The 7,806-nt window shown below is 40.7% G+C and overlaps 1 long non-coding RNA gene across 1 annotated transcript; it reads right to left on the bottom strand.

Moving 5' to 3' along the window:
* Window positions 1-599: 599 nt before the first annotated feature.
* Window positions 600-6,934, bottom strand: LOC308485170. The gene is made up of 2 exons (XR_013990443.1): window positions 6,799-6,934; window positions 600-770 (listed from the first exon to the last, which is right to left on the bottom strand). It is a non-coding gene; the product is annotated as an uncharacterized lncRNA (long non-coding RNA).
* Between the last annotated feature and the right edge of the window lie 872 nt (window positions 6,935-7,806).

Below are 7,806 nucleotides of genomic sequence, written 5' to 3'. Positions count from 1 at the left end.
CCCAGTGATCTGTTGGTGAGTGGCTGTTTCCCTTTCTCCCTAGAGCTTAGGCTTCAACCCCCGAAAACTGGGGCTTTCCTCTCCCCAAAAAAGCTCAACAACTTTGACCTGAACCCCCTAAAAGGGGGGTAGATCACTGCCAGTTTTTAATTCTGTGAGTAGATTGCAGTCTCTTGGGAGTTGGCCACCCCAGTGTACACTAACCATGGCGGCTGTCCAAGGTTTCAGACAGGAGTGTCTCCAAGCCTTAAAGGGGATGCTGGAGATTTCACCCGGGACTTTCTGCATGCGAAGCAGATGCTCTACCATTAAGCTACTGCCACGAAGGAAAATTGGAAAAAGCAAAGAGGAGAGATGGACATGACTACAGATGAGAGAGGTTGAAGTTTCTATATGGTTTTATAATAACAGCCACATTTTTGGCTTCAGGCTTGCGGTATTTATGCATTGTATGATAATACAATCTGACAATAAAACAGTGTTGTAGCCCAGCAGGGATGATAACTCTGGAATTACAGCTACTGTCTTGAAATGGCATAATTCATGGAGGAGGGGGACCACTTTGTATCATTGAAGACATATTTGCAACGGAGGCGTCATTGTTAAAGTAGGTTTATGAGATTTATATATATATATAAAATACTTCTCTGCATCTTTCTTTCAGGAGAATCTGCTCTCTTTTTCTCTCTTTCCATAAATGCATTGTCAGAAGAAAGACAGCAATTGTCGCTTCTCCATTTTTCATACCTGGCTGGCTGGCATAATTGTAGCTGAAAAGGAGAATGAAGTTTGAAAAAGAAAAACTAGTATAGTCAAACGATCAGCAGTTTGATATTGTCTTATTTGAAGGGTGCTTGCTTTTCAGTAGAAATAATCTCTTGGCAAACTACTTAAATAAAACTTCAGAAATGTAGCAAAGCGTCTTGTGTTACTTTAAAGACTAAGGACAAATTCAACATAGTGCTAAAGTTATTGTTGCATAATTGCAAGCATTTCTCTGATAGAACAATCTCCCTTTCCTCATCTGAATGCTCTTCTGGTGTTATCCCCAACACCACCCAAACTGATTTGAGGGGCCCAGGGGCACACAGGAGGAGAAGAGGGGGTGAAAACCCAATTGCACTAGTTGAACCCAGTCCTAGCCTATTTATTATGGCATAACCTTCCTTTGAGCACTGTCCTTTTCATCAGATGTATAATGTGTTATTCTTGTATATATACAAATGGTGTGTGTGTGTGTGTGTGAGAGAGAGAGAGAGAGAGAGAGAGAGAGAGAGAGAGCTCTCAGGTCAGAGGGAAATGAAGTGTAGAAAGTACATACAGTGATATCATCATCATCAGTGCTTTTTTTCTTAAAAATGTTTAGGGGTACTCTCATTTTGACTTAAGAAAATCACTATTTTATAGTTCAAATTGGGAAAAATAAATGCAGTAAATGGTCAAAAGTAGAAAGATTCACAAAATGTTTAGGGTATGTGTACCCCTGCATCCCCCCAGAAAAAAGCACTGATGATGATGATAATAATAATAATAATAATAATAATAATAATAATATAGTTATTTATACCCCGCCCGGCTGGCTGGACCTCCCCAGCTACTCTGGGCGGCTCCTAACAGAATATTAAAAACACGATTCCAACATGTCATTCCAACACTTCTTGCATTAGCACAGATATCCTGCCATTGGTAAGCCAAATAACAAATACAGTGGTACCTCAGGTTACATACACTTCAGGTTACATTCGCTTCAGGTTACAGACTCTGCTACCCCAGAAATAGTACCTCGGGTTAAGAACTTTGCTTCAGGATGAGAATAGAAATCGTGCTCCAGCAGCGTGGTGGCAGCAGGAGGCCCCATTAGCTAAAGTGGTGCTTCAGGTTAAGAACAGTTTCAGGTTAAGAACAGACCTCTGGAACGAATTAAGTACTTAACCTGAGGTACCACTGTAATGTGTAATGTGCCACCCCATATTCCTTTGAGAGGAAGGGTGGGATACAAATTTAATGAATTATTCATCATCATCATCATCCTGAAACTTGGTTCAGCCCACAAGAGATCCTCTTGATGTATTGTTATTCAATGGGTTTATGGTGCAGTTTCCCATTGAATTTCCTAGGTCTGGAAATGTATAGCAAGTCTTCACTTTTATGTAAGGCTGCTTTACCTTACATATCTCCAGTGATGCCCTTGTTTAATGCTACTTTTTTATAGTGTGGCAGAACTCAATTATATGTTGTCATGAGAGAGCAAGCAGGGACTTGCACTCCTAATGACAATGTGGCATCTAATGTAACACAAGTAGAACAGGGTAGCATATCTTTCCTCCAGTAGCTTTTGAAGAAGCCATACAAACAGTTATTCCCAAGCTGTTTGCCAAGTCACACTTGAATGCTGTAAGATGAGTTGAAGTGTGTCCTGGAGAATGAAGTCATATTACCGAACACATATTACAGGAGGAGCCAATGAGATGCTCTACAGACATTATTTGGCTACAATTCCCCATCACCCCCTGACTATTGGCCATGCAGGCTGGAGCTGATGAGAGTCCAACAATGGTTGAAGGACCCCAAATTGGTTGTCCTTGCTCTATTCTATGACTGCAGTCCCTGAGCTGCACTGAGCTTTATTTTCTCTCCCAGTATATGAACCACGGCATCCTCCTGAGAAGGGATGCTGTAGGATCCCTTGATCCTGACAGATACCTGGGAAACTCAGAAGCATCCCTTTGATGAAGTTTGCAACCTTGGGTGTCTTGTAGATAAGACAGAAAAGGCAAGATATAATAAAAGAATGTACAGTGGTACCTTGGGTTAAGTACTTAATTCGTTCCGGAGGTCCGTTCTTAACCTGAAACTGTTCTTAACATGAAGCACCACTTTAGCTAATGGGGCCTCCTGCTGCCGTCGCTCCGCTGGAGGACGATTTCTGTTCTCATCCTGAAGCAAAGTTCTTAACCTGAAGCACTATTTCTGGGTTAGCGGAGTCTGTAACCTGAAGCGTATGTAATCTGAAGCGTATGTAACCCAAGGTACCACTGTACAATTACAAAACATGCAGTCAAAAAATAGGGTGGCAAAATTCCACAGTGGTGTACACAATCAATTACAGCATGCAATATATAAGCAGCAGAAAATTCAAATTCAAAACCTGCTTGATAAAAAGAAAAGAAAAGTATTAGGGTGATCCTGATCCATGTATACAAGGCTCACATTGGTGTGTATCTGCATTGAGGCATATGTAGGTTCCCTTCTCATGCTCCTCAAACATACAGCAAGGTCAGTGCCTGCATTGACAATGAGGTGATGTGGAAGTTTCACCAGCTCTGTGGTGCTATATCAGAAAGTGACCCATTCACACATGCAAACCATTACTTTGCATTATAATTACTGAATAGTGAGCCTTTACAAACCACCCCCAGGAATACAGTAAATCAGCTGTCAAAACATTTAGGGATGTATGTGTTTGTGTGAACCAGTCCCCTTCAAAAGGCATAAGGCAGAGTCAAGTTAGGAATGACTGTTTGTTCAATATATATTGTGGCCAAAAACAAATAGCCATTAGCAAATGGGACAGTTTTTGACTTGTAGCCATGAAAACACCTTTGGCTATCACCAAAAATTTCATTCCTCACGCAGATTACTATCTAGAAAGAGCAGGGGATGAAGTACAATAACATTGTACCAATTTATAATGTTTATCAAATAAGTATTGAGTTTTCCTTCCAAATGCTGGGATTGATTTTTAACCTCCTCCCCTTTCCACTTTTACAGCTAGGGCAACTATAAATAAGTTGCAGGAAAATTACTTCTCCACTGTTTCACAATGCTTTTCTTATCTAACAGGCACAGCTGTCACAAACCTAAATGCTTTTATTTACAATATCTATTGCTGAAAAATGGTAGAGACGGTGTCCTTTAATCAAGGGAGTTAGCATTATCAAAAGTACTTTATGAATTTTAACTAACTCGCCAATTTGGAACTTATTACAGTGCCCTGTGCCTGTTTATCTTATCCAACTCAAAATATTTCATCTTTCCCCCATTTCTTGGCATAGTAGTTTTCTGGTGGCTGTATCAGGATTAAGCAACTGAAGTGTTAAGTCTCTCATTTCTGTCTATATTAAAGGTCAACTTCTATCTCTGGTTCTTCACCTTTAACAAAAACTGGACCAGGGGAAGCCAAAATGAAGTGTAAAGTGGTGCTAAGTAAATATGCTCTGTGAAGCCCACAGCTGTACAGGGTTTGGAAGAACTAAAAAGGAAAAAGTCATTCCGAAAAGAAGCAGCAAAAATTACCTTTCGCAATTTGTCTTCCTTATTGATATTTGCATTGAATCCAGATAAAACCTGACACCAGCGAAGTTCATTCAGTTTATGACTATTATAAGTAAATTTGCTCTGCAATGTCTGGTTCACGCATAGTGTGATCTAGAACAAGGGAAATGCTTTTTAAGTCCCATTGATTTCAGTGTGAGAGATGTTTCTTTCAAGTTTAGTTTCAGTGATAGGAAGGGCTCTGTGGGCACCAGGAAAGGGAATGTGACAACTCCTGGTGACATGCAATTATTCTGCGGTATAAAAATGGCAACCACAAAAAAGGCTCTTCAAGTACACTGACCGCAATGCAGCAGAGAGTTCAGAATGACTAAATCTATTGAAATAAATAGGTCTGCACCTGCCTAACTTTGTGTTGATTGATTCCACTGCTTTTTTGCAGTTGAATATTGAATGTATCCAAAAGAGCAAGTGAGCACACACACACACACGCAAAATGGCTATCCCGTCCCATTGATTGCTATAGGTTTCATTCTATTGTAGCCAATAGAATAGGTGTGGGTGGGTGTGGGAGAGAGAGAGAGAGAAAGAGAAAGAGAGAGAAAGAAAGAGAAAGAGGTCCACGAGTTTCTTCTCTTTACAAAAATGCCCATGAGCCAAAAAGAGATTGGCAAACCCAGATTGTGTATCTAGTACCCAGGCCTACATAATCCTTTATAACGAAGTTCACTACATGGATAGAACTAGTGTGTCTGTCAGAAAGACCGAGGATAAATGCAAGTTCTGTCGTGCTGGCTCTGTGATGGCTCCAATTCCAACATCTCTGAAGAGGGGGGTACCAAGGAAAAACAATACACACCCTTCTTTTTTCACATGCACCTAGGTCTTCATGGGAATAAATTTGGCCAATAGTTTCACCCACTCCTTACATTTGAAGGGAATGAAAGGTATCAGTGATGGGATCTCTTAAGCCATTAGGAGTTGTTTTCTTTTTTAGAAAGAGATGCTTGATGAAGATCCCATTCTAATGGGTCTTTTTTACCATAAATATGCAATAATGAACATGTTCTCATCTGCAGTCTTATTGATCTCCAGAAGCCTTACCTACTCCACCTGGACTGTGTGAGAGATTGTTTCTTGAATTATTTGTGAATTTCCACAAGCACGCAGCTGGTAACTAGCATATGCAGCTGAAAACATCATTTTATCCTACCCCTTCAGGTTCCTTTAATGGTAATGTTTTCAAATGCTCTGTGAACATCATTATTCTATCTCTTGTTATAGTTCAGTACCAGGGCAATATTTTCTAGTGTCCAGGCCATCAGATTTCCTCCCCCCACGTTCTTGCGAATTCATGAGAGTGGCCACACCTTACAAACTGGATGGGGTACTATTCTCTGATGGCTATGCCATCAAATTCCATTATCTGTCCAAATCCATTACCCTGCTTCCTGTATGTGGAGGGAGACAGTTGAATGGCACTGTGACAAAAAGCTTGAAAGGCAGGATTTAAAAAAGGGATTTCCTGATTCATAGTCCTTGATTCTATCCTACACAAAATAATCACTTGTATATGGTATCCATGGGCATATCAACTTAAACAAAACAGATGACATACTATAGGTAGATTCCATCAGTTGTCTTTACAAATGAGATTTTAAAAGCAAGTAAAAAAATACAGGGTTGTATCCAATGGTGTCCATGCACAGGACCCTCTAGAGCAGATTTGGGTCCACAAAAAAGGGTCTTCCTGTTCATAACGGGGGGGGGGGGCCTTCTGTGTATATTTATTCTCATATCTATCCTGCCTTCTCCCCCATCATAGAACTCAGGTTAGTGTACACATGTCTCCAAAGTGATATCCCATCCAGGCAGTTAACCAGACTCAGACTTGCTTAGATTCAGCAAGGTGATGGCCCCATGTGCCTTCAGGCCACTCACTGGTGTGAAAGTTAGATTATCCAGCTGTAGATGTGAAAATGTATTAGCTACTGGTAATAGAAAGGGATTTGGAATGGTAAAAGAATCGCCAGCTAAAAACAAACATTTCTTGCTACATTTGGGAAGCATACATGGTGCAAATGCTCTGACAGAAGCACTGATGTTTCAGCATGCTAACCTGCACACTACCTCACCCCTCTGCTTCCCAGTATTCAACAGTGACCCACCTGCCAGGAAGCTAGAATAATGGCTTTCCCCAACCCAACAAGCCACTTCTGATGAGGCTAATTTTAGGAGGAAAAAATATAATCCCTGTGACCCACACATGTGGGGTAAAAAAACAAAAGAATTGGCTGGGTACCTGGGTTCAAACTATGGGGCTAAGCTCACTCTCCAGCAGGAGAGAGCCACCAGTAACAGAGTGTAAACTCAAAAAAGTCAAGCAGCAGTATAGTGTTAGGAATATAAGTTGTTGGAACCCTTTATCCCATTTAGTCCACTTGCAAACGGTACTCCTCTTTCTACCTCTCTTGCAATGATCTGACCTCCCACTGTTAAGTAAGTTTAAAATGCTTTACTTACAAAATGTTACAAAGGTCAAATAGATGCATTTATCCAAGCAGTAGCAAGGAGAACACAGGCATTTTCATAGAAAATACAGAAAGATAGCTTCAAACATGTGCTCTAAGCTTTGAGTTTTCTTAGGCACACCTTCCTTGGTCAGTTATATGTCACAAAGAGAGTGAGAAAGAGAATGCTTCACTTCCTCCCTCATCAGAGAAGAAGGAGCACAACCAAGGTAAGTCTAGGAATGTAACTCTGTGGTTTTAACCCCTCATGCACTAATTAGCACTCACACACAGTTATGTTTGACTACTTTTCCCCACAAGAACAACAAACAGTAGACCCATGTCGCATTTCTCACTCTCTATGGCTATGTGAGTTCACCTTTCCCCCTGACCTGATGCCATTACTGCGCATGTTTTTGTGTCCTGCTCATAGTATTGGCTGCTGCTTACAGGGGTGTGGGTGTACTCGATTTAATGTCACCAGGATCTGAGGTACAGTGAACTCACAGCTACAGAGAGGAAGGGGGAAATCAATATGAGGCTGCTTTTCTGCAGCACCAGGCCAATAGTTTTGTAATGTCTTGCTCTGCTCTCAGCTTTTGAAAGAATGAGATTATACATTTTTAAAAGAATGAGTTTATTCGACCAATTAAAGTTTTATGAATTATCATAAGAATTTGTGATCCTTCTCAATGTTCCATTTATTGCTCCCTTAACATGAAAGAAGCATGTGTGTGTGTGTGTGTGTGTGAGAGAGAGAGAGAGAGAGAGAGAGAGAGAGAGAGAGGAGAGAGAGGAGCAAGTGCTACAGACTCCTATCATAATTCATACTGCAGATCAAACATTCAGAACTCACCTGAAAAACATGAAATAGAAAATGGCACACCGTTAAACCGTTCTCATAACAAAATCTCTCAAGAGATTGCAGGAAATATCACATTAAAAAAGGAATGCTCCTACACTCTCATTTAACCCACCTCCTAGTAATTCAATACCACAACATGTTGGGCAGAAATGATCA

The sequence above is a fragment of the Podarcis pityusensis genome, assembly GCF_964106645.2.
Source record: "Podarcis pityusensis genome assembly, chromosome: 9".
NCBI classification, from domain to species: Eukaryota; Metazoa; Chordata; class Lepidosauria; order Squamata; family Lacertidae; genus Podarcis; species Podarcis pityusensis.
Note: the sequence above shows the minus strand (reverse complement) of the source record. Positions and strands in the feature narration are given on the sequence as shown.